Here is a 26,977-nt window from a genome sequence, read left to right as displayed (position 1 = left end):
AGAAGGATTTTATGAAGGCAAAAATTTTACAGCCACCAAAATTCAATTATAAAGTGAACTTTAAAGCAGGAAAGCTTACATATATATATATATGTATATAAACAGTATTTTTCCCTCTGTTCTGTCTTACTCTTGGGAAAATCTGAAATACGCTTGGTGTAACTTAACAACAACAAAAAAATTGAGATTGCTTGGGCAGACTACAAAAATTAAAATATTCTCATGAACGACACCTGCAGGTTTGTGGTTGTTTTTTTTTTATTAAATAATGGAAGCCAACATTTTTGATGCAATTTACGGCATTTTTGAGCACAGCCGTGATCTGAAGAAATGTACTTTAAAATTCCTCTGTGGGCTTCCACAGCCCAGGGATGCAATGAGATGGAATGTGTTTCATGTGTGTGCCTCCTGTGGGATTTTTCTTTTTGCCTTTTCTTTAAAAAAAAAAAAAAAAATAGACTTGGGTATTCGAGATAGGTGCTGGGGGTGAGAAGTGGGCTGTTTCTCACAAATGTGGGTTCTGTGGCAGCAGATGAACAATTCCCATCTGTGGAAGGACCAGACTGGTTGTTCTGCCCTTGCCCCCGTGCAGCAGCTTCCCCAGAGGAGCAGAGCCGGGAATGGGAGTGCAGGGCCTTCGAAACCTTTTCTAGTATGAGGGGAATGAACCTGCAGCGGCCTTACCTGACCTCAGCTGGAATTCCTTGACCACTCCTCTGGTAAAGAAACATTCCCACAAGCTGTTTCCTGCTGTACCACCAGGGTACAACCAGCAGTAAGGTGAGAAAAGCAACTTTACCTGTTGCAGGTGGCTCCGTGAGGCCTCAGCTGTGGCAGCGCTGGCCTGAGGGGAGCCTGTTGTCACAGACTGACCCGTGTACTTGCTCCAGTGTTTCAGGAATAATCCGTGCTTCTGGAATTAAATGATAAAAGATCCCAGTTGGCTTTTAATGCTGGAAAATTAAAGTGGGATTCAGGTATTGCACTTACAACTTTAAAAGTATAAGATGACTAATAATCATTCTTCAGCCTCCGTTACCACCACCCACTGTCCCATTTATTTGCAATCTGTTTCACTGCCTTTGCTTCTTTTTTCTTTTTTCCCTGCTAAATATCAATGCAGTTAGAATACAAAGCCTCATTAGTGCCTGCCTCTAGCATGGTTGTCCCTCCATAGATGGGGTACAAAAGTTACAAACTGTAGTAAAGTGCTCATTTGAGGGGGAAGCAGAGCGCACAGAAATTATTTCAGCTCTGTAAAGTGTGAAGGCACAGGAAAAAAAGCTGATTTCTACTACAAATCTTAAAGTTTGTTCCCTATTTTAAATCTTCTTTTAATAATGCTTGAACAGTTCTGCTGCTTGTAAATACATAGAATTACAGTGAATCTTCTTTTATTGTCTGTGTTTTTTCCTCAAATTTTCTCTACCTTTAAACGTGCCTCTTTGTTCTCACTGCTCCAGAATTCTTTAATCCACTTCTCAAAAGCTTCTGAATATGGCACAGTCTAACTTGAAAAGAATGCAGAAGAAGAATGTGGGGCAGAAAGCTGGAGGTGTGGAGCAGCATCCACTGGCATGATTACAATTTCCCATGGCAAGACAGGCTGAGGGGGCCTGTAGAAGAAATCACAGGTCATAATGGCATAGGAAAAAGTAAATAGAGGTGAAACAAAGGAGCAAGTTTATCTGCTTTCTGTTTGTTTTTTTTCTTAGGAGAACCTGGCAGCTCAAAACAAACACACAAAGGTGCTTGAGACAAAGCCGTTAAGCTGTGGAATGTCCTCCCACAGGATGTTGTGGATGCAAAATGGGTTCAAAAGGCAATTGGATAAATTTATGAAGGAAAATTCCATGCAAGAGTATGAAGTAGAGAGACCCCAGTTCTTTTACAGGAAGTCTCTAGGATGCAAATTGCTGGAGATGGGAGAGGGTTTGGAGGAATTGGTGCCTTTATGCTCTGGGTGGCTGCCAGGAGCAGGCTAATGGACGAGCTGGACTGTGGGGCTGATCTGCCAGGCTGCTGCCAACCTGGAAACACTTTGTCCTCCCTGGGGCTTTCCTTGTGGTATTTATGATCCTTCTGATCTTCTTCTCTACAGCTTTGATATTTGGCAACTTTGCTTAATCTGCAGTTTGGTACCTCTGTTGTTTCAAATGTCATCAGCTGAATCGCATCCCCCCTTCTCAGATGAAGTCTATTATGGTAAATTAATACTGTGAGGGAATAATTTATCCTGCACAAATGGAGCACTCCTGCTTTTTCCATGACAGTGGATTCCTCTGTCCCTAAATTTGTGCTTAGCAGTAAACCGTTTGAAAAAGTAACTTGTTACTTCAGCTTTTCCAATTTGGAGTTTTATTCTGAACTAACATATAAAATCATTTTCCAAAGAAGCATTTAACTGATTTCTCTGTAGCTTTGGTAACTGTTTTATTGAACTATAACATTCACTGAGGTCATTGCACCCTGGACAGTTGCTTTATGTGACTGAGCCATGTTCCTTTGGCCCTGTGGTCTGCACCAACCCAGCAAATTGTTCCTGTCCAGCAGCAGTTCTTTTGATCCAGAATTCCCCCATTTCTGCTGTTAGACTTTTCCTCTTTTCTGTGTATTCCCAGTGAACTGTTTCTCAGCCATGGGTTTTCAGCTGTGCATGTTATCAAGTGTCTCCTTTTGCATTACTCCTTTGGTAGTAATTTACTACCCTATTTTGACTTCATCTTCCTTTAACTGCAGGTTTCAAATAACCATCTTTCTCTGGCAAGAGAGTTTAGAATTAAAGCTGCTCAGATTCTCCCTTTTCATACAAGTACTTTTATCAATGCAGGTGCATAACTCTTACATTAACCTTGCTACTAAATTTTGGTATCATCCTTTAAATACTTTTTTTTTTTTGTTCAGAAGCTGCTCTGCCCTGGTGGAGGTGAGGCTGCAGTCAGCTCTGTTATGTGTCTATTGACAAACCAGAACTGGAGCAATACTTGCAGTGTATTGTCCTCTGTCCTTGCCTGTTTCCCATTGCTCAGTACCAATTGTTTCCAGCTCAAAGCTGTTTAATACAGCTGCCAAAACCACTAATGCCCAACCTGTCTCTAGTAAGAGAGAGCTTAAAGAAACAATCTTTTCCTTCAGTGTTTTGCAAGATGGAAATGCTTCAGGTAATCATGCAAAGTTTGCCTGGTGAAGTGGTTAAATGGCTGGTGTCAAACAGTGCAGTGCTGTGTGTGCAGGTCACAGGCCAAGAGGATTTCAGATAACTATGGGGGGAAAAAAATCTTGAACCATTGAACACTTGCTGAATTTTGTGCCATTTAAATGCATACTCTGTATCTTAATACTTCAGAAATATTAAGTGCTACTTGCAGTTCCCTATTACAGCTCTAGCTGATTTCCATCACTATTTTTAAACTGCAGTGAGAACAAGGAGAAGTACCTTTAAATAGTTGGGGGAGAGAAATAGCATAGCAGGGAATCACAGAGCCTTTTTCCTGTGCCCTCAGGCCCTTGCTGGGGGGCGTTACTGTCACCCCAAGTGCTGTTTGCCTTCAGGTGGCTCTTCAGCAAATACTCCTGGTTTTGTCAAGTTTATCAGTGTTCAGTCAGATTTTATATTCAGAGCACTGTATGTTTTGACCTGTCTTCAAGCTCTGCTTATTCTCTTGGCCGACCCTACAGTTCTGGTCATTTAACTGAGCTGATGCTCATTTTCTGACCTTCTCTCTTACCTTCACCATTTGTTGCATTTCTTTGCCTTCTGGCTATTTCAACCAATTCAGTTTGCTTTCTGATGTAGTTTCTTGCTTTAGATTTGTGTATTACATTAGTGCCTTTCTCAGTGCAAGGTCAAATGGTACTTCATTGAGAAGTCAAAATGTGTGAATTGGCTCTTGTCACAAGCTTAATTTAACCATCATTTATGTTCTTGGAAGTATTCCATTTTTTATCCATTTCATTTATCTTAATACCTGCTTTTAAGTAAAACTGACAAATGATAGCAATATATGAAAGATATTTTAGCACAGTCTTTTGAAAATCATTTTCCTAATGTGTGAATTCTAGTCCAGACCAGACTTGAAATAATAGTATTACAAAATGTCAAAGCTGGTAAAACTATTAAAAAAGAGAAAAGGAACTTTGACTAATGGCCCATGTGTATGGCTTAACATTTAAGTAAAGATTGCATTCCTGACTGAGTGATGAGAAAACTTCAGCTAAAGCATTTCTCTGTAGCTTCCTGCTGAAGTAAGTTTTCTTTGTGTGGCTTGAGCTGTGGGAAGAGCTCAGTGCCACACCTCTCTGGAATTTTCCAGCATTGTCTGGGATGCTGTTGCCACTCCCTGAGCCCTCTCTCTGGGGGCACACTGGCTCTGGGCTCCAGGGGTGCTTTGTGTTACAGCTGAGTTGGCTTTCTGGGCTGGATACTTGTGTATGGAGAAGGGTGAGGGAGCTGGGAAGCTGTGTTTGACAAGCCAGGGAAGTGGCAGGATCACTGGCAGAGCCACTGAGGTAGTTGCTAATAATTCAGGATATGTCACTGAGGATCAGGAGGTGGATCCTCTCCCTTAGCCAAAGGGAGGAACAGGCTGCAGGGTCAATCCTGGTCCTGGGGCAGCCTAAAGACAGGGGGTGCCCACAAATTCTGTGGATTGCAGAGGGCTGCATTGATCTGCTGTCCTTTGGGAAGGGCTGTGCCCGGGGAGGTGCTGGGATTCCTGCTGGGTCTGTCCTGGGACTCACTGTGGCTGCACAGGAGTTCTCTCAGTCCCACTGATCCACTGACTGGGGATTTGCTGCTGTGGGTGCCATTAAGCTCACAGCAGCCTCTGCTCCCGGGAAATTCTTTCATTCCTGTGACCACCTTTCAGGAGGAGAATGCCAGGCACCCATTCAACCTGCCACTTTCTGCTCTAATCACAGTTCAGGAAGATTTTCTGATAACCCCCATGGTACATCCGTGAGGGTTTGTTCCTGTGGGGGAGAGGGTTGGGAGCTGACAGCCACAGTTTGTGTTTGCTTGTTTGGATACAGGCCTAGAGTGGGAGCAGGAAATCCACTGCCATTTCACAGCTTTATTTGTTGAATGGAAAGCAGGGAATTGACATCATGTATTCAAGAGCAAGAAAAATGGCATTTATGGCAGGGTGTAATTTTTTTTTTTATGGTCCCAAGCATTCCTTTGTTTGCAGTTTTGGCTTAATATATTCATGATACTTTGAAATAGGGCTGTGTGTGGAGATGGGGGTTTTAAATTGCTTTTGTTGTTGTTTCTGGCTTATATAAATGTATATATTCTGCAAAGATCAAAGGTGACCTGGAAAGAGGGTTTGTAAGAGATTATTCATCCAAATGATATTTTTTCCAATACAATGGGGGCGGGGGTGGAGGGAAGAGAAATTTTAAGCTTATTCTCTCAGACTTTGGTTTTGTTCAGCTTTCTTACTTTCACAACATATTTTATTTTTACCAAAATCTCTAATAAGCCACTGGAGTGAAGTATTTGCTAACAAAAGTAATGTTAAGTATTTCAATAAAATCTCTCCTCCTCATTGATCACAGACACACACACTCTGTGGTTATTCCTTTAATTCTCCTGAGAGATTCCAGGACATACTTCAAGACCAGATCTACTCTTTTTATGCTATTATTTGAAATATATGGATTTTCTCTTAAGTCTTTTCAGGTCTACTTTATTTTTAATTTTTTATTTGCATATAAAATTTATGAAGTTACATTATGATAACGCCATTTCCAGTGCTTCTGAAAATACCTTTAAAGTCTTACTTGCATGATCTGTCAACTCAAATTATTACATTTGCATCTTTTTTTGTAGAGCCTTTACAATTAGAATTGCTGTGTTTTGTGATAAAGTTTGAGAAGATAAGCCAGTTTGTTCGTGGCCATTTGGAAATCCTGCTTAAGACTTTTACTAAAAAACCAAAAACGTTCTATTAGGATTGAAAGGAAAGTGTGGGAAGAAAATGGCAAATTCCAGGGTATGAAGCTGTGGAAGTTTTGTCAAAGTCAGAGTGCTTGAGAAACTTTAAATGGCCTTGTTTAGTTGAAGGAGGAACCAGGAATTTGCTCAGGGAAGGCGTGGGCTGGAAGTTGCATAAAACAGAATCAGAAAGGTCATGGGAGATGACAGCAAGGTGCATGTCTTGGATGTGATTTGTGGTTCAAGGCAATTCCTGTGCTTATGTGGAGAAAGTTATTTCCAGTGCTGTGGCAACTCTGGGGAAATTTCAGAAGGTTCTGTTAATGTCACAGATTCTTCCAATTTATACACACACAAACATTTGATGACAGTTGAATGTTGTCCATAGTTGCTACCTTCAAAATAGCAATGACAGAAAGAAAGATGTTTGTAATATTATAAACCAAAAAGTAGAAGTATTCCTGAAATATTAAAAATGTGAGCGTTTTGTGTTCATACTTGAAGTGAGTTTTCTTTCTTAAAGGACGTTTTATGAATGACTTGGAGAATCTGGAAGAAAATTCTCTGTTAATCCCCCAAAAATGAAGGTTGTGCCATTCTTGTGCAAGGAGGCCAACACTTCTGCAGAAACAATTTGGAGAAGAAAAATATCAGAATAAATTAAAGCCACAGGGATTTGTACCATTTTTCAGCAGTGCTGCTGTGCCCTGCCCTGTGCTGGGGGTAGAATCTGTCCCATCAGGATGGAGAGCAGGGTGTTAATGTGGATATCTGCACACAGAAGTGAACAAGGGTGTTTCAGGAGGGTTATACAGAAGGATAGACACTTAAGCAGCACCACACACAGGGTAATTAAGAGGATTGCACAGCATGTGGTATTCAAAAACTCATAGTTGTATCATTTATACAGAAAATCACTCAAACTCTGCTACTTCATGAACATTTCTCCTTCCCTTAGCACTCCTCCCACTTACCTTTTGCCAGGAGCTGCTGTAAGGAAATACTTCTCTGCATTTCTTCTGCTTCTGTCAGTCTGTGATAATGATGAACCTGAAACTCTTCTGCAGTGGCAATTTGCAGTACTTCAGTAAATTGTGGCTTTTGTCAGATAAATTGCATTGGTAAAATTTTCCTTGATCCCCAAAACCCTCATTTATCTTCCCATTAAAGATATATATATTCTCCAGCTTCCATTCTTCCCCTTTAATCTGTGAAGCACAGAATATGATGTGGTTTCTGCATTGATTTTCAAGATAATTTTTAGTCTGTCAAAGACCTTCTGTCTCAACAACTTTGAAACAAAGATTTCTGAATAGATGAGAAAGTGCAGCTGCCAGATTAACAGACACAAGAAGCTGGAAGGGAAGGATCTCGCAGATGGTTCTAATAAAACTCAGCACACAGCAAAGGAGTGTGGTGGGGGAGTGGGTTGAAATTCAAATTGTAATCCCAGTGTGAGTTTGGGGGTTAGTTTGTGAAAGAAAGCTGCAGAAAAGATCATTTGAGGGTTTGGGGTTGGGGGGGGTTATTGCTGGTTTCAGTTTTTCCTGTTGCTGCAGCACTGCCTTTTCCTTCTCCCCATATCCCCGTGTCCATGATGCTGCCTGAGCTTGTGTTGCTGTGCCCAGAACCCTCCTCTGGAAAACAGATATTCATAGGATTTCTGTGAATGTAAAACACCAGTAAAAGCTGTTGAGGGAGGAAAATTTTCTTGTTACAGCACAGAGCAGTAAAAATGGTGCAGAGGGAGGCTTCTGTTGCTTCATTGACAGGTGCTGCTCCTGCAGCCAGAGCCAACAGTTCCTTTTGGCCAAGCTTTGATAAACCAGGTTTTCCCTTGTAAGAAGTTTGTACTGCATGATTCATTCATAAGGATGGGTGACTTGTACTACTTTGTCTTCTTTCTGCTTTTTCCTCTCTGATTCAGTGCTATTAGGGCTGTAATATTAGGCCAAAAATTAATCAATAAAAATTGCAGTAGGAGAGGTGCAGCTGAGGGCCTGGTGATCTCAAAACTCAACCACCAGTTCTTCTTGATGTGACAGTTTGGGGGTCATTGGTTCTTGTGGCCAGAAAACCTCACTTTCACCTCATCTCCAGAACCAAAGCAATCAAGTTTTTGTTTCTTCTTCCTCCTCATGCTAATCTTTCTGTTCTTCAGTGAAAGGAAGAGTGTTTGAGAGCACACAGGCTTTCAGCTTACATGGCAGCCCTTGGGGATGTGTCTTCATCTTGCTGTGTCAAAAGCTTTTCAAATCAGTAGCTCAGGAGTAGCAAATCCTTCAAAGGCATGAGTAACAGATACTTGTTTTTGAGAGTCCTTAAGCATGAGCAAGTCATTAAGTACTTCCTTTCTCCCTGTGAATCAGTTCTATTTTAAACAGTATATTCATCATGTATTTCATATTTTAAAAAGTAAAAGAAGTTTTAAACCCTTTTCCTGAGTCTCCTGTGTACACCCATGACTTTGTATTAAAAACATGTCTGCAAAGGACTGCACATTCCCTCTGTTGATGCATTCCCTTTCCTAATCTCCTTTAGGAGTGGATATATTCTGTCTGAAGCAGTTCTTTGCCCAAGGAGACCATTTTGAAGTGAAGAAGTTATTACTCTGAAAACAGAGGATTACCTGATCAACAGCGGGGTGATGCCACTTAAAAATGCAGCCTCTCTAGTGTTCAGCAACAACTGACAGCAGTATCCCCTCTGGAAATCCTGGTCTGCAGTATTTTCTGTGCCAGGTGACCCTTTGGCAAAGCTGTCACACAGCCATTGTGTGAGGGAGGCCTGTGGAATTCCACTGAAGGAAATCCCATGGTTTAATGAAAGGCTTTGGCTGTGGATATTGACCCTGAGATGTTGTTATGCTCTGCTTATGCAGTCAATTCGGAAAGAATCTGTTTCCCCTCTCTTTACTGTGTCATGCAAAAAGGATAACTAATATGAATATTTATAATTAGGTATTTTTACAGGGGGCTGTGTCCAAGATACAACACGCTGAGACATTAAACAGCACAAATGTTGCCAGAATTCCACCAGCTTGGCAAATCTGACAGCCAGCTGAAGGCAAAAACTAGTTTTTATGATAAAAATCAGGCCATGTACTGAATGCTAAAGCACTGCCAGTTGTTCACAGCCCGGGAAGAGTTCACTTGCAATCAGCATGAATTGGAAAAACATTTCCCAAATGATGCTTTGTTTCCTTGTGGATTTGCTTCCGTTTCTGCCTCCTTACACAGTCAGCAATCATAATTCAGATGGTGGGGTTTGAAACATAGTCTTCGTGGTACTAATCTTGTAATGAGGTGCCCCTTCCTCCCGGGCTGTCACTCAGATTGACAGGACAGAGGGAGCTGCTCCCAGCCTTGGCAGTTGCTAGAAAGTCGGGATGTTTTGCAGCAATGGCTTGTGATTCATTTGTTTAGCATTCCTCGCTCTTTGTTTTGTGAGGACAGCTTGAAGGGGACTGAGTCACATGGCAGCTCTTTTCATACTGGGCTTCTACTGCCTTCAGTCTCTGCAGAAAGCCAAGGGAAAAATGGAGGGATTTACCTACATCTTCATTTAATGTTAATTGTCTAATCAGAGCAGCAGCTAAAAGGAAGGATTTCATGTCACATTCATCAATTAACTTAAAATGTTGTAAATTAATCTGTAGTACTGGGCACTGGAACAGAAGTGAATGTAGAGTGGTTTAATTCTTTTCATTTTGAGTGGTAAATTGCATTTTTTAAGTCAGTGTGCTGCTTGTGAATACAATGACACCCATATATATGATCTCTGTACCACCTGTTGCCTTAGCTACCATTTAACATGCAATGTGCTTATGTTGGAGATAAAATGTTTTCTGTGTCACCTACAAAATATAATGTGATGGCAGTTTTAAAGAACACCTCAGTGATCCTCACAAGCCGTAGGAACACCAGATTTATATAGCACTGTGGCAGTGAATCCCTGCCATCCCCAGCTGTGCCAGAGCTGTTGGAGTGCAGCTCTGCAAGGAAAGGCAAATGGCAAGCAGACACCTTTGCTCCTGCTGGGCAGAGCCTGCAGAATTGTGGGACAGAAGTACAAATGCCTGCGTGCAGCCAACATTAAAAAATGTGCCTAAGTGTTGATATTTTATTCTATGGCTGCAGCTCTGTCAGTGTTTCCCTGTTTTGGTGTCCTAGAGGGACGTGCCCAGAGGTGCCCATGATTTGGGAGCAGATCCCTCAAGCACTAAAGGAGGAGAAATCCAGCCCCTTTCCCAGGCAGCTGCTTTAGCTGGAGCCTGCTGCCTGAATCCACAAAGGTCCCAGCCCCCTGCTCTTCTAGCCAGGAAAAAAGGCAGTTTGGAAGGGGTTAAAATGTTACACAAACGTGTCACCTTATGGAGGGACTTTAAATAATCTTTAAATGCAGATGTTCCCTGCTGGGAAACATTTGCTCATTTCTTTGTTCTTCAGGGCTGGTTTTTCTTATTTCAAAAAACTCAATAATAGGCAAAAAATTCTGCTGCCAAGTGAAGTTCACAAGGCTGCTAAGGACTGTGGTGTTCTCCCTCCATTCCTTCTGGAGGATTTGCAGGGCCCTGTTCTCCTTCCTTTTCTTCCCCTACCTTGTATTTCTAGCTAATCCTATCTGCAAAAACAAACTCTTTGGTAATATTTAGGTTGGGAGAAGATGATTCAATTTTCTCCATCCAGAGTAAGCTTTTGACTCATCTCTAATATCTCCATTTAGATGATGAACCATAAGTTCAAGTTTAAGGCTAATTTATTGGCTCTTGCTTTATCTACCTCCAGTAGGAGGGCATTCACCCTTCTCTTTAAGTACACTTTCAAGCACATAATGTGTGTTTTCTGTTAGGATGGTTCATATTCATCTCACCTGTTGCTACTCATCTGCAGAGCTATTTCAGTATCTCCCTTTCAGAGGTCCTAAAAAATGTTTTTTGTTATGGTAATCGTTGTCAGGGCACTTTGCTTATGCTGCTCAGCAGTTGATGGCTTTGCTTGTCATGGTGCTCAGTCTGTGCAGGCTCACCAAGCTGTGGTTGCTTTGCACAGAAGTCTGAGTGCTTTGCTCCTTGTTATCTGTGGCTTTCATAATCTGAATAATTTGAGTTTGCTTTTCTTTCTGCCAAATTTGTCATACACAAATGTGTTCACACTTGAAGTCACAGAAGCAGAATACCAGAGGGGAAGAGATGAGGAGGAGGAAAAGAAAAAAAAACCACCCCACAAATAAAAGCCCAAAAGAACTAGACAGTGCTGTCTCCTTGCATAACTCCAGACAGCTCTGGGAGCTTTCAGGCACAGCCTTGACACTCTCAGAAAAACAGCAAATGCTGCTCTGCTGGGAGAGGAGCCTGGAAATGTCTCTGCCTGTTCAGGAGTGCTGGGTTAAGGTGAAGATGATTTGAGTACCTTACTGGCCTAACCACCATAACCTGCTAATGTGTGAACAGAAGTAACATAAACCTGTGCTTCTGTTCTGTCAAAACAGGTAATGTACAGAGCTAGTTGTCAGGTTATTTCCTAGCTCATTCTTTATATTTTGTTTCAAAGGTGTAATTAAAAATTAAGAAAATTAGTAAGATTAGCTGCTCCTTTTCTTACGAAAAATCCCTGATTATTCCAGCTGGCTTCTACAGGCTGTTCCTCAGCGTGTGCCTCCAACCTGGGCTTCCATTGCAGAGCTGCAGTGTGGCTGCTGAGCCGATAAAATTAAAGGAAGACTGCAGCAGAGTGCTCCTGGGGGACAGCAAACAAACAGGAATGTTAAGGAAGAAGACAAAAGTCTGGTGTGCCAGCTATGCAGCCAGAATTGTGAAAAGAATTCAAGTGTCCTTTGACATGGCTCTTGCAGCATTTCAGAGATCAGGAAGTCACGGAAGAAGGAAAATTAACAACAAATCAGATTTGAAATTTGTTGGAAATAACCTTATTTTCTGTCCTTCACAGAAAATGTTGCTGTCCTGACCAGCAGTCATGAAGAGAAGGGGGTGAAGCGAATTTGTCTGGAGAAATAGGAAGTTTTGAAGTTTTCAGTGGGATTTATTACCAGTGGCTGCAGGAGGTGTTGCCAAGCCAACCGTTGACACTGGAATGGATGAAAAGCCTCAGACTTGAGCGGTAACCCATCTTCCTGACATCTTTTTATTTCCCTAATACAGAACCATTTGTGTGGATTATAGAGGATTTTGTTCTGCTACTACCAGAGTTTAAATAGAGCAATCTTACAGGGGTCAAACATTGGCTGAGCATGTGAATGTGTAAGCTTTGTTCATTAGCAAAAAGTTTGAATTTTAGGATCTGGTGGTTTACTCAGTAGTTGTAATTTTTTCCTGAGGGTTCATCCCATCTCTTCACTGAAAAACAAAATCAGATTTTGTAGATTTGGATTTTTCTCCATTGGTAACTGTCTTTCCACCCAATGCCCAGCAAAACTGCAGTTTGGAACAGGTTGTAGAAGCAGCTCTGTCCCTGATTTTAGTTATAAGGTAAGTACTTCATGTGACTTCTGCACTGTATGGAAAGACACATATGGTACAGTAGGAAGGTTGCTTATTTCTGCTAGACATCAATAGTTCCTCAAAAAACTCTTCTTTTGCCATTTGCTTCTTTGCTTATCAAGTTCTTGCTTATATTGTTCTCTGTCTATCATTCATAAGTGGTGTTAAACATTTGAAATACCTCTGTACTTGAGACCTGCCTTCCCCAGGTCAGTGTACTAGTCAGAAATACAGGACTGTGCCACTTTTTAAAGTCAAAGTGGTAGTAAAAAGACCCCCAGCTCCTCATCACTATCCTGGTGTAGGCTCTGTCCCTTTGCAGCAGTTGGTGAAGTGGAGCCAACCACTAAATCCAAAAGGTTTAGGAAGGATAGAGGGGAATTGCCACGCCTTTAATACTCCACTGAGATGATGTTTCAATATCTTTTGAGACAAAAGAGTGAAAGAAGGTGTTTGTACCCTTCTCAAAGCCTGACTGACCCTGTGTACGATAGAATTTGCCTCAGTTTGGTTACACTGATGGGAAACAGTAACAGGTGTCAAAAATGACACATCACCGGGTTCCTTTCAGTTGGCATGAATAAAACAAAGGTAAGTCTGAAATGTGTGGTGGTTTTGTTCAAATTGGTTCTTTCATATTCTGTTCTTGAGAGGAGAGCAAACAGATCTGACAGTTTTATGTGACTTTTGGTAGAAAAATTAATCCTGCATTTCTGAACCTTGTAAATATACCTGTTCTCCTTTGTCAGTCCAGGTCAGATAGTTATTCCACCCACGTATCATAGGCTGTGTTAAAACTTCAGTGTGAGAACAGTCAGTGCCCTAGAAGGATTCTCTCCTAATTTCTGTGAGGTTAAGGGCAAGATTTTAGAAAATGATCAGCATTAATGCAGCAGTTCCTATCTGAGATCCACACTAAGGTTCCTGTGTCTCTTGTGAGAGGACAGTCAGGCCAGCCCTTAGGAGCCTCCCAACCACTTTCAGCTCAGCCAGTGCATCCATCAGACAGTCAGTAGGCTGTTGGGGTTCTTCCCTAATTGACTTCCCACCTCCAGGAGTTGTCTGGTTTGTTGCCAGAGTTGCTTGTATGCCGTGGTAGTGTCTCCTGCTGCACTGGCAGGAAGGGAGGGCTGGCAGATTCCATCTGTCTGCAGTGGTGACAAATGAAGCTCAAAAAGGGCTTATAAGAAAAATGTTTTTCTTCTTTGAGGTTTTCAGGTTTACTGTGCTCTTGTTAATGTTTTCTCTGTTGTTCTCTGTGCCCCTGCAGTCCTTTCCCTTTGAACGTGTGCACATTTCCTTACAGATCTCTGATTCATTGACGTGTCTAATGAGAACAAGAAAAAGACAGTTCCAGTTTGTTTTGCAAAAGCTGTGGAGCTAGGGCACTTCAATGGGATTTTAGGTTTCTCTAGGGCACTTTGGAGCCAGAAATATGAGCAGCACAAGTTAAAAAGCAATACTAGTCACAAACTCTTACCCATCCTTACCAAGGAAAATGCACCACCTTGGCTTGTCGTTGTGCAGCAGGTCAGGAGAAGACACACACGGGTTGCAACCACCATCATTTGTGAGGAGACGGTTTTAGAAAGCTGGAAGGTGATGTTTTCTTTGTTCCCTTGTATATCACTGCCTGGCAGAGCAGCTTCTGTATGCATCCAGCCTTTGTCCAAAGAGCACTGACTGTAAATCTGCTGGGGCTAATGGCTTCTGCTGAGGAAAAAGGTTCCCATAATTGTTTCTACATCCAAATTACTATTATTTAGCTGATAAAAGTGACAATCAGAGGCCCAGGAACAGGGATAACAATGCTACTTGATAGATTTCTCTGCTGGCACAGGAAGATCTTAATCTGCTGAACATCAAGAGGTCTGTGTGGTTGAGGGAAGTGCTGGGTGAGCCCAGTGGGAGGAGGCCTGGGAAGAGCCAGGAGTTGCTGTTTTGGGCAGATAGATGTCCTTCCTGCTGGAGATGCTCTGGAGTGGCCTAGGTGGGAACTGAGAGGGTGAACATACTCCTTCTGTCCCTGAGAACAGCTGGAGGATGTTGCCTGGGAGGTGCTCTTGGCTGAGGGATTTTAAATGGGAGGGTTGTCTCTCAGCTTGAGAGCACATTTTTTCCGCCTGACTCACTGGGTGAAATCTAAATGAGTGATAAAATTTCTAAAAGTAATGTTGAATTGGTCGGAATAATAAAAGGTGGATTTATCATCAGGAAGGAAGAGCAAAATAAGGGCAAAGATTCAATGCAGAGGAAGTCACCACCTTCCCAGTAACAATGGAAGGCCATGGGCAGCTCACACACCTCTGTGCAGCAGAGTCCTCCTGGCTCTGCAGCCACACAGCAAGTTACCATTGGAGGGGATTCTTCTGAAACCCTTCCCAGCCTCCTTTCCCATGTGCAGAACCCACACACATTCTGTGGGATGCTTTCCATTGAAAAGACAGTGCACTACAACGTGTTTGCATAGGTTAACTTGCCATGTAGAACACAAGCCTGTGTGTACATGAAATACACATATTTCATGCCCACTATCCTCCAGAACTCATTTTTTCCCAGGAACACCACTAGCCTTTGTTGCTTCTTTTTGACTTGTGTGCTGGTTTAAAAGTAAACCAGCAGGAGAAATGAACCCAGCTCGAGAGAGATTACAAGTCAGAGTTATAATTTACTAAAAAGATTACAATAAATGCAATGATACAGAGAAAAAACTGGTTTTAACCCCCAGAGACAGATGTATAACCCCACACCCTGGGACAAGAACAGAAGGGTGTTCCATCAGAAATGACATAGAGGGTGTAGAATACACAGTTTTGGTTATACCCACATAGTGATAAACTGGTTCCAGCCCCTATAACTAGAACAACTTGGCAGGTAGAACAAGGAAGGAACAGAAAATGCTGGCACTGAAGAGGAGTCTGGTGGGATCCATGTGTGCTGTAGATCAAGTGAGGTACCTGCAGGGAGGGGCTGTTGGCTTAAATGCATTTTTAAGATAATAACCATAATAACATTCTGTTAAAGATTTTACATTTCTATACTGTGTTTCCTCTGTGCATTCCTGAACAGCTTTGCCAAACTTCAACTGCTGTATCAGTTTATTTGTATTTACAGTTTGGAGAAGCACTGGGGACAGAGGCACTGAGCTGTGTGTGCTCTCAGCTGCCTTCTCCATCAGGGTTGCAGGAATCATGGAATTATAGTGCTAAAACAGGGAAGAGGTAGGGGAACAGGGTAACTGCAATTACATATAAACAATAGAAAGATCCAAAATCCAAGATTTTTAGCTCTATCTCAAAAGAAGCTGAAGATACTGAACTCAGGATGTGTTTGGGTTGGGGTGTAAGGAAATGAGACTCTTCTTGACCCAAGACCTTGCTTGCTCCTTTGTCAGGTCCAACCAGGCTTTCCCATCTCAGGTTTAAAGGACTGAAGGCTGATTCAAAATGGAACCACTGACAGACTAAGAAACAATAGCATAAAAGTATTTATTCCATGTCCCTTGTATGCAGTTCTTTCCAGAGGGCAATTCCCATTTTTCACTAGCTTGCAATAGTCTCTTCCCCTTATGCTTGTCTCTGAAATCTGCCCATCACAGGTGTGCTAAAAATACTGTCCTTGTCAGTTTAGCTCACAAAAGGCTGTGTTTGCTGAATTCATGCTGGTGTGATGGCTGTCCTTGGCAACTTCAAATAAGTGGGACAACATGGAAACATCATCCCATAAGTGTGTGAAGCTCCGAACCAGTGCTGCTCTTCATTTTGGACACGCTCCTCTCTGTTACATCCAAACAACTCTGCTGCTGCATGTTGGCTGTTGTAGCTCTTTGTGATGGGGTGGCAGATGGATTATGGTGGGAGCAGGGAACTTTCAGTGGTGGGGAGATGAGAGGCTTTGCTTGTGGTGAGGTCTCCGCTTTCCATTTGTTCAAAATTCGTAACGAATTCACCTTCTCTGAACTTTCTGTCATGTGATACTCCTGTATTTCACTCTGACATTTCATTTATCAGCTGTTCAGTTGGTGATAATTACATTCTATTTTTCATGCTGGGTCCTTTCATTCTTCTCTAGTCTGTTATTATGTGTTGTGGCCTTGGCAGGAAACACATTCCCATTCTTTAAAACAAAACAAAAAAAATACCAGAAAAAACCCCGAACAAAGCTCAGATCCTGCTGATTAAGAAAATTATTAACTTCCAGTGTTGAAAAAGATAATGAACACACCTGAACCTGCTTCAAGCAATAACCATGCAATGCAGGTAGTCCCACCTGTCCCCACTTTATGGGCAGTGTTGGATACCCTCAGACACTGCAGCACCCACCTCATACAGAGGGTTGCAGCAGCAACATCCCTTATCTCACATTTAACACAAAACAGTTGGAATTTTAGAGGCTTCTCAGATTCCAAGTGTTTCTTTTCAATTTATCTGGAATGCAAGTTTTCCTCTCAACCATCCATTTCCATAGGGTGGGACTAGATCTCCAGAGGTCCCTTCCAATAATGATTCTGTGATTCCTTAACTCTCCTCAGGGTAACTCTCTGAAAATGCCCATAGAACCAAGTGCTGCTGATGCACAGTCTTTCTTCCTTTGTTCTTCCAAAGCAGGAGTTTTTTTCAGCCCAATCATCTCTATCTTAAGTAGGAACATTAGCATATACATATTTTAAGCAAAAATACTTCACAAGCAAATAGGCAGGGCTTGAAAGAGACTTCAAAATAGTTCCAAAAATACCTGCCTTGCTTTCTTTTTCAGCCTTGTCTTATATGTCATTCTTTATGTGAGTTAACCTATTTTTTTTCGCTAAGCTCTTATTTTTGTTCCATTACTTTTCCATTTCTGGTAGTAAAAATTCTGTGTATTCTCTTGGGGAAAACTGTAGGTTGCACTTGCACCGTGGTGATTTACATTACAGTGGCATTCCAGAGATATTTCACAAAATTCAGACTTTTCCTACAGAACTTAGGCTGTGTGCAAACATAACTGGCATTCTTTATTTTTCCATACCAGATAGGAAAGTGTGAGGACAAATAAAATACAAAATAGAAAAGAATCCCTAATCCGGATTCTTTGGATTCCTGCCTCCCCACCCACATTTTTGGAGAACACTGCAGGCATGCTGCTGAGACATTGGTTTTCTGCTGTACAGCTCCACCCAAGATCTGTGCCTTTGCTGTGCTGTATTGCTGTTCTTACAAATATCTTTACCAGGTTAAAAGATTTCAGATTTTTCACAGTCATTTCTTGAGTTCATAACTAGAAATAAAAGTTCCCGGAGCTGCCACTTGCTAACAAGCAGTGACACAACATTCCCCCCTGATCAGTGCATCTCTGACTGGCTGTATAACCATCAGAGGGATTGAATCTGTCCAAAACCTCCTGTTTTCAGGAAAAGCACTGCTGAAAATAGAATTGAGAAAGACTTCCTCTTTCAGGTGTTTTTTTTTCCTGCAAATACGGTTCAGGTGGCTCACAATTTAAACATATATTGTGTTACATGCAGGAGCCAGGAGTGTATTAACAGTTCTGCCTTCCAAATGTGTCAGAGTTCTTTCAGTTTGTTTAAGTTTAGGGCTTTAAGTGAGTGAATTTACAGTTATTAAATGAATCAAAACTTGGGAGTTTGCCTTTTTAATGGAAAAGTCACTTCTTCTGCAGCTTAAGAAAGATGGCACCGAGCTCACTGAAGGAAAAATAATCCTTGCCTGACTATGACTGTGTGTTAATGATTTTCAAGACTTTAGTTGATGATGTCCATTAAGCTTGATGTTGGTGATGGATACAAAAATTAACCTTGAATATCTGAATGGTAGTGACGTGCTTGAGTCTTGCATCAGTCAGTAGTTGGTTAATTATCTGAGTATCAGTGCAAAGAGAGCAGGCTCCAGCTGGCTGTAATTAGGGCTGAATTGTTCCATTCCTTCAAGACAATTTTTACATTCATGGGATCTGCAGCTTTCTGTTGTCCTCATTTCCTGCAACATAAAAGCACTTGTATCTCAAAGAATTAAAGGGGGCAGATAGTGAGAGACTGTGGATAAATCTCATTAACATCCTTAGCAGTCTGGCTGAGAAATATGCATTGCAAGTTCTAAATAAGTTTTAAAAAAATAAAATAAAAAGGGAAAACAACCCACAGGAGTCATAGCCAGAAAGTGTTCTTTCAGTTGACTAGAAGAAAAGGTGAATCTTTAGAAAGCACAGTGGGTTCTATAAAAGCTGAAATCTGCTCTGTAAATTTTGGTCTTAATGAGGGACCAGCAGCCTGTGTGGGAAGAAACCTGGATGGCAAATCAGGAGTGCATGTGACATAACAGTGGGTGAGGAGTCAGTAATTCAGCACTGATAGTGCCATCGATCACAGCCCATTAGTTGAAGAAAGGCTCCCTGGTTTCTGCCCTCATGCTGCTGAATTCCCCTGCTGGCCTTGGCTTCCAGGGGTGTCCTGGCTGTGGGAGACTCCTCAGCTCCCTTCAGTTCTCAGGTCATCATGACCAGGGCAGCTTCTCCTTGCCAGCCTTTATTTCAACTCCTGAGCAAGACTGGCAAGTTTTCAAATTGTTACTCTGTTTGGGAAAGAAACAGCCTTATGTTTGGTTTGCATATTAAAATCCATGTTGGTATCTCAGTGCAGAAGGGATATGCAGGAACTGGGGCTGGGGGAAAGGCAGGAGGGGCCAGTGGGTGTGAGCCTGAGAGGGTCAGAGCAGGATCTGTCTAGGCCATGATGCTGCAGAAAACCTGTTGCTCTTCACCTGCTGAAATCCCCACTGACACTACTTGAGGTGCAGGGGGTGACAGAGCTACAGCAGCTGCCTGCTGCTGGTAGGAAAAATTCTGTGTATTCTGGATGTTGGTGCTCACTGCTGGTGGTCAGCAGCCTGTTCTGTTGCTGAGCTGACAGAAATCAACTCCTCCTCCCCATCCACAGGTGGATTTGCTGCAGTTTGAAAGCTGAGGCTGTTCAGAGGTGACAAGTGGGGAGGGTACATGGAGGTGAGCATCTTCATCTAATTTTAGTTTACAAATGTCTTATAAAGGAAGTTAGTGAGAACACTAGTGGGTAGGGAAAGATGTACAAGTTAAATTCCTTCTTCTTTATTAAAAGCAAATTAAATATTTTCATAGGTGGTAATAGTTGCACGTGTCTGTATTTGCTGTTCAGATCAGCTCTATTCAGACAGGCATCCCCAGCAGTGAATGTGCAGATACCTGAGCTGCATTTAGAAAATGCTTTTGCCATGTGGTCACAGAACTATTAGTGCTGAGCTGAGCAATCACCCTGCAGTGCCCTGGCACCAGCACTGGATGAACACAGACAATTCTTTTGTAAGAGCACTTTAGTGGTCCAGGTCTGAAGTGTAGAATATACACCCAAGGAAATAATTTTATTTTGTGTGCTGAAATAAACTTTTCCAGGTTTTTTTGGTATACTTGATTATTAATAGAGAATTATTGTTTTGCTATTTAGACAAAAATACTGTACTTACTGACCTGCTGCTGTGGAAGTTTATATTCTCTGGGTATAGAATTTATAATCACAGATTCTGTTTATTGACTGAAAGTAAGTCTGTTAATCCTCAGTATCTTGCTAATTTCCTGGAAACTTTACTATGACAGCTATGAAAAACCAGCTGAAAAAAGTAACTGATACCTGATCTGTACGTACAGACCTGTGTCAGCTCTAGTCATAGGTGAATCACTTAAACATGGCTTGATGTTAGTTATTCAGACCAGTGAGTAGTTTTGAGAGAGAATTGATGAACTGTTCTCCCCCACTATAGAATCAGAGATCATTAAGGTTAAAAAAGACCCCAGTGATCACAGAGTCCAACCACTAACCCAGCACTGCCAGGTCCACCACTAAGTGCCACAGTTACACAGCTTTTTAACCCCCCCAGGGATGGTGACTCCACCACTGCTCTGGACAGCCTGTGCCAACAGGGCTGGGCAATCCTTTCAGGGAGGAAAGTTTCCCTAATATTCAACCTGACCCTCCCCTGGCACAGCTTGAGGCCATTTCCTCTCCTCCTGTCCCTTGTTCCCTGGAGCAGAGCCCGACCCATCCTGGCTCCCCCCTCCTGTCAGGGAGTTGCAGAGCCAGAAGGTCCCCCCTGAGCCTCCTTTTCTCCAGGCTGAGCCCCCCCAGCTCCCTCGGTTCCTCCTCATCACACTTGTGCTCCAGACCCCTCCCAAACTCTGTTGCCCTTCTCTGGACCTGCTCCAGCCCCTCAGTGTCCTTTCTTGTCGGGAGGGGCCAAAACTGACCCCAGGATTGGAGGTGCAGCCTCAGCAGTGCCCAGCACAGGAGGACAGTCACTGCCTTGGTCCTGCTGCCACACTGATGCTGGCACAGGCTGGGTGCTATTGCCTTTTTGCCCACCTGGGCACACGCCAGCTCCTGTTCAGCTGCTGTCACCAGCACCCCCAGGTCCTTTTCCAGCTTTCCAGCCACTCTGCCCCCTGCCTGGAGCTGCAGGGGGTTGTTGTGACCCAAGTGCAGGACCCAGTGCTGAGTCTTGCTGAACCTCACAGGCCTTGGCCCCTGGATCCAGCCTGTCCAGATCCCTCTGCAGAGCCCTCCTGCCCTCCAGCAGATCAACACTCCTGTCCAACGTGGTCTTGTCTGTGAACTGACTGAGGGTGCACTCAATCCCTCTCATGCAGATCATTCCCACAGGCCAATCCTTCTCCTTCCCTTTAGCCTGGATTAGCACTTAGCAAAAGGAAAAGAAGGCAGAGGGGAAGTAATTAAGGCCTTTCCCACCCCACATAAGTTCCCTTTCCTCAGTTTTGATTTCCAGCAGGGGAATTTGCTGCAGGGCCCCATAAGCACCAGTGTTGGTGGCACAGCTGTGCCACAGCTCTAACACTGAACATACAAACTGTGGGACTGTGACAGGTCCACCGTGTTCATAGGCCACACAGCCATAGTCTGCATTCTGCATGTCTGTATTTCAGTGGTTCCCAGCAATCTAAAGATGATAGGTTTTCCAGGTAGTTGAGAGAATTCAATTATCACAACAAAATGTTAAAGGTACAACTTGCAACAAAACCCAGGAGCTCTTCAGAATCTCCTCTACACTGTGGTTCATGAGGTGATTATTCCCACCGTGGCCCTGCATTCCCAACTACCCCACCTCATCCAGAAGTTTAAGCCTGTATCTGTGTTGTAACTTCAGCGTGAGGGATAATGTTTCCTAATTGTTGAGTTGCACATTTAGTGCAATAACTGCTGACCTCTCTCTGCAGTGCTGTGTCACAGAAGGAATGGCTTTCGTGTTGCAGCCTGATTGGAGTGCGCTGTAATGCCTCATGCATCATTTTAATGGCTCTCTCAAAAAGCCTGGTATCTCGGTATGTCATTATCTCAGACTCTGCAGTTGTTGTTTCTTATTTAAATGTCCTATCTCACTAGAGATTTAATGTAATTAGAACCAGCCTGTGGAAAAATCTTTTTCTATTATGTCTTAGCTATTGTTCCAGTCAAGATGGTAAAGCAAATCAAACAGGATATAATGAAAATGATAAAGCCATTTGCAAGAGGCAGTTTTCTCAAGGGATGTAAAAGGCAGCACCACTTTTCATTTTGCTTTGTGTTTCTAAACATGGCATGAGCCTGGAGTATCTCTAGTGAGAGTTGTCCAATTCACCTGAGAGCAGAGACAGGTACAGCTGACAGCAATCTGAGTTGGCTGATCCAACAGGGAACCACAAGTACCACAGCAATCAGCTTCTTCCACTGTTATTGTTGCTGTACCAGCCTGTTCAGACAGCACCAGGTCTGCTTGCCAGCAAAGGTGTGTGTGAAGGAGCTGGGTCTGTGGGAATAAGCATCTTAGATGGGTGTTTTTTCCTCCAGATGTAGCATCCTGAGTGGGGAAGGACACGCAGAGTGTGGTGTCTAAAAGGTACTGCAAAGGTACTCGTACCCAAAGCCTCAGTGTAACGTGTGCCCAGCCAGAAGTGATGTTCCTGGGGTAAAAGGATAGGGAAAACAATGTCAGAGGCTTTCTTGGTCTGATTTGGAGGCAGGATCTCAGCAAGGCAGGAGGCCTCCTCTGCTGGGTGATTTCTGAGCAGCTCAGATGTTATTACTCTATGTCTCTTTGCTTTTCAATTAGGTTTATAATTTTATGTCAGAGCTGGTTTGCAATATCTTTTCTCTTTTGTGCACAAGCCGCTTGTGAACAGGCTTTTGTATTGTCAGCATGTGTTACAGAAATCTATATTAATTCACAGCAGTATTGATAAACTTTAGGTCTGAGAGGCTTGATCAAGAGGCTGAGTGCTGTGGAATAAAGCTACACATGCAGTGCTTGCAGGGGGTGATGGCAGGGCTTTCAGTCTTGCTATTTTAGCTCCCAACAGCTGTGAATAGATGGATCAAGTGTCCAAGGGGGACAATGCCTCACCAGCAGCTGAGTTTGTCTTCTGTTGGGTTTACCTGGGACAATGGGGTTTGGAAGTGCAGAGTACAGCCAGCTCAGTCTGTCCTCACAGGAATGTGAAGCAACAGAAGCAACAGATCAATCTTGTTTTTCAAAAGCCAACGACAGGGCAACTCAAATGATCAACATACAAGTCATCCAAATTATAAAAAAATCATTAGTTTGATACCTACAAACTATTGTGAAACTTCAGATGTAATGGAGAAAAGAAGTCTCCCTGAAATAATTCTCCTGTTTGTACTTTTCTGGGCTCGGTGATGACTCATTTTTAGATCACCTGTGCACGTTCATCTTTTCTGTTGCCCTGAACCCTGTGGAATTGAAGAAACAATAATTTCTTCTTCTTCCCTTCCCCCTCTTCCTTTCTTGTAAAGAAATGATTAAATACTCGGAGTACAAATGCTGCACATGAATATTTATAAGAACTTTTATAACATTTAGCAAGGCAATGCTTCATGGCTGTCTCTTTCTGAATGCTCATAAGAAAGTGCCATAATTTCTTCGAAGCTGCACTGGCTCTTTATTATTTGCTGCTGGGTTGGCAGGAATTGGAGGCACCTCGGGGCTGCAGGGCTGCAGTCAACGATGACAAAACTCAGAGATCATTGGGGTGTTTCCTACTTTTCTGATAAAACACTTGGCTTGTGTTTAACATCTCATAAGAATACGTTTTTCGCGCATCATTTGCATTTAAGTTGCAGAAAATTGCCAGGTAGAAATCTTGTTACCAGCATTGGATAAATACCTGATTCCTGTGTTGGTGCTTTGGTCCCAGAGAAACGGAGTTAAATGTCTTCTGCTTGGAATACTGACATTGTGGGACCGTTAAGTGGCCCTGGAGCACACTGTGAGAGCCACTTGGAGGGTCCTCCTGTTAATGCAAAAACGTTTTAGCCTCCACTTCTCTGCATATTGTCTCTTTATGGCAGGGTATCCTGTGCATACCTAATAGCTTGTGCAATGCCCCAGAGTGCCACACACCCATTTCTAAAAAGCAAATGGAAACTGGTAGCTCCTAATAGCAGTATTTATATCCCCTTGACATCCTGAGAGAATTTAGATCAGATTAAGCACTAGAGGAGAAGGAAGAAAGGCTTTAGGAATAAGCAAAAGGGAGAGGGGGATAGAGGTTTGGTTTGTCAAAGCTGAAGATAATTTCAGAACTGGATTTGGAAGTTCCTTGCTCATAACATTATTATAACCTCTCCCCTTCTCCCCTATAAAGTAATTGCCAGAAATGCATGTGCTCCTGTCCACGAGGTCACTCTATGAATTGAAGGCTTTTATTTCTTTAAAAGAGGGACTGTATTTTCTGTATTGGAAGTTGTCTGTTGGAGCTTTGTACGTGATGTGTGGGTCTGTGTGACATGGTGAGCATTTCAAATGGGGTGGTGGTGAAATGTTCCCCTTGTTGGGGTTGGTACAACAGACCCACTGTGAGGGCAGAGTGGGAATCATTCCAAAAACCATTGCTGTGGGCAGAGCTCTGTGATCTCCCCTGGAGTCAGCAGGGATCCACAAGGGTCCAGCTGGGTGTTGGTGCATCCTTGCTGGCTGTGTTCTGACAGGCTGCTTTCTACAGTGTTCTGTAGTTTTACAGCTTTCACTGGACAAGCTGGCTAAGTTAATTCCTCCAGGAGTTCATTATTAACGTAGTTTTTCTCTTTTGTAATCATATTTTCTCAGTTTTAAGTCCTCTTTTATTCTGCTCGTGTTGAGTCTGCCTTGTGTGGATCTCGATCTGAAGATCTCAGAATGTACCAACATATTTAATGCTTGGGAATTTCTTCCCCTTTGTGTGTGTGTTTATAAATATGTATAATACATACTTCTCTGCTACTGCAATATGCAAACTATACAGGTGTATTTTTAAAGAAGGCACTATTTATGTGATTTTTAACCCCTGAACTGCTACTGTGATACTGTAACTTTCAGATAGTGATTTCAATCTCTTCCCCACATGTTTTGGGCACAGCAGTTAATAGAATTACTTTCATAATTATCAAAGGAGAACCGAAGGAGACTATCAACAAACAGTTTAGTTTACATTTCAATTAAAGCTGTACACTTGTGGCATTACATTTACCCCTATACATTACAATAATAATACTGAAAGAAAATAATGCTCTCAGTTGTGCTTTAGTTGTGCAAAACTTTCAAGCCAAATACCTGCTGCATGACCTCTATGAGAGTCACAGCTTGGTTACCACTGTAAGGAAAGTGTGTATTCACCTGAGAACTCTTCCAGTATGTTTAGCAGCAGGAGTAATGCTGGATCTTGGGATAATGGTCCCTTGTTTGTATCTATAAGGAAACAAAGGTATTGTCCACATTGTTGTGGAGTAGCTCATCAAATCCATCCATAAAAAAAAGCTGTTGGATGATAATAACTACGAGAGTTTTTGAATCACATTCTTCGCAGGAAAGACTAAAATCAGACTTCAAAAAAATTAATTTGCCAGCTCTTCCTAATTTATTTCTTTAGGCTTTGTTTTTAGAGTGTAAAAACGAAGTGTGCACCGGGAAACACAGAAAGCAGTAAGATTCCAGGGACCTTTAGAGACTTTTACTTGTCTCTGGATCCTGGCATATTAAAGGTTAATGGAGATTTGAGGCAGAATGTAATTTATTACATCTCCAGAGCTTCAGACTAGTTCTTCCATCACAGGCTATAAAACCAAACCCCTCACTCAGGTAGTGAACTTGCTGCTCGAGCTTCATGTCTTACTTAAAACGAGGGACTGCAGAGCCCCCGTTGGTGCTGGGCAGGGAGAGGGACCCGCCTGTGCCTCCTGCAGCTCAGGCATTAAGGGTGCTGCTGCCTCAGCTCAGCAAGCACCCAGCTCGTTATCTCTGGCAAGTCTCTTCTGCCCTTTCCCTTCCCGGTTCTTCTTTCTCCAAGTTTAGCAGGTAATTAAAAGAGTGCAGTGGCTGAGGAGTGAGAAGGGAGTTTTTCCAAATGCCGTCCCCTGTAGGATGTGATACATCGCCCACGTCCCAGGGCCGGCATTGAGGAGCTCGGCCCATTTGTTTTACTTGAGGTTTAAGGAAATCATCTGCTGAGCGTTTCAGTCTCTCCCTGTGCATTGCAATTCAGCCAGCTCCTCTGAAGAGAAAAATGGGAAAGTAAGACATGGTTAATGTACCAGTCTTTTATGTGGAGAGAACAAATTTGACATAGGACATTAGAGATAGAGGCTACAGTCTATCTTCTGGCTGTACAATGCTAATTAGCGTTATGAACCCATCCTTTTGTTCAGCCTGGTGGGTTGTATCAGCCTTGGAAGGATTCTGGGCTGGAACAGCAGCGCAGTGTGTTGGGACTGCCTGGCTTTTGGCACCGGAGCGGGGTTGGCAGCAGAGCAGGAGCAGCTCTGGGCTGGTTGTGCACCTGCTTCCCGACAGCACTGGGGCACAGGGAGGGACAGGGAGAGGGCTCTGGGACACGGGAACACTGCGGGGTTTGTGCCACAGGACCTGGCACTGGGGGCACAGGGAGGGACAGGGAGAGGGCTCTGGGACACGGGAACACTGCGGGGTTTGTGCCCTGTGGGGCACAGGGAGGGACAGGGAGCGGGCTCTGGGACACGGGAACACTGCGGGGTTTGTGCCCTGTGGGGCACAGGGAGGGACAGGGAGCGGGCTCTGGGACACGGGAACACTGCGGGGTTTGTGCCCCAGGGCCCGGCGTTGGCACGGCCGGAGGGGAGCGGAAGGAGCACTGTGGTGAAGCTGCTCCTTGGAACCAGCGTGTTCCAGGAAATGCTCTCAGCTCTTCCTCTCTTCCCACTTTTCTCTTTAGTCTTCCTGTTCCTGCCACACCATATGGAAGTTAGGGAATTACTTTGCTCTCTACTGAGAGAAAAAACGAGAAATGAGTATTTTTATGTAGCGAAAATCTTTGTATTAACACGTGTTTTGAGAACCTGCACAGCACAGAGCAAATCTGCTGCCATTCCTCTGCAACCCAGGGGCCAAGTCCTACACCTGCACCCAGGCATGATAAGCAACTGATAAATGTTCTATTATTCAACTTCAGCATTTTTTTTTTTTTTTTTTACATACTGCATTCTGGCATCCAGACATGAG

General features: G+C 43.0%; 1 protein-coding gene across 8 annotated transcripts in view; it reads left to right on the top strand.

Moving 5' to 3' along the window:
• Positions 1 to 26,977, top strand: part of PEAK1 (pseudopodium enriched atypical kinase 1) — a 106,403-nt gene that overhangs the window by 36,875 nt on the left and 42,551 nt on the right. For 7 of the 8 annotated variants that reach the window (XM_064668458.1, XM_064668459.1, XM_064668451.1 and 4 more), the window contains one exon: positions 11,887 to 12,057. The gene's annotated coding sequence lies outside the window, so the exon portion shown is untranslated. Of the gene's footprint in view, positions 1 to 757; positions 781 to 11,886; positions 12,058 to 26,977 lie in introns of those variants that run through there. The other variant, XM_064668457.1, reaches the window with a different exon arrangement.

Source organism: Pseudopipra pipra, chromosome 12 (assembly GCF_036250125.1).
Source record: "Pseudopipra pipra isolate bDixPip1 chromosome 12, bDixPip1.hap1, whole genome shotgun sequence".
NCBI classification, from domain to species: Eukaryota; Metazoa; Chordata; class Aves; order Passeriformes; family Pipridae; genus Pseudopipra; species Pseudopipra pipra.
This window is presented reverse-complemented; position numbering and strand designations above follow the sequence as displayed.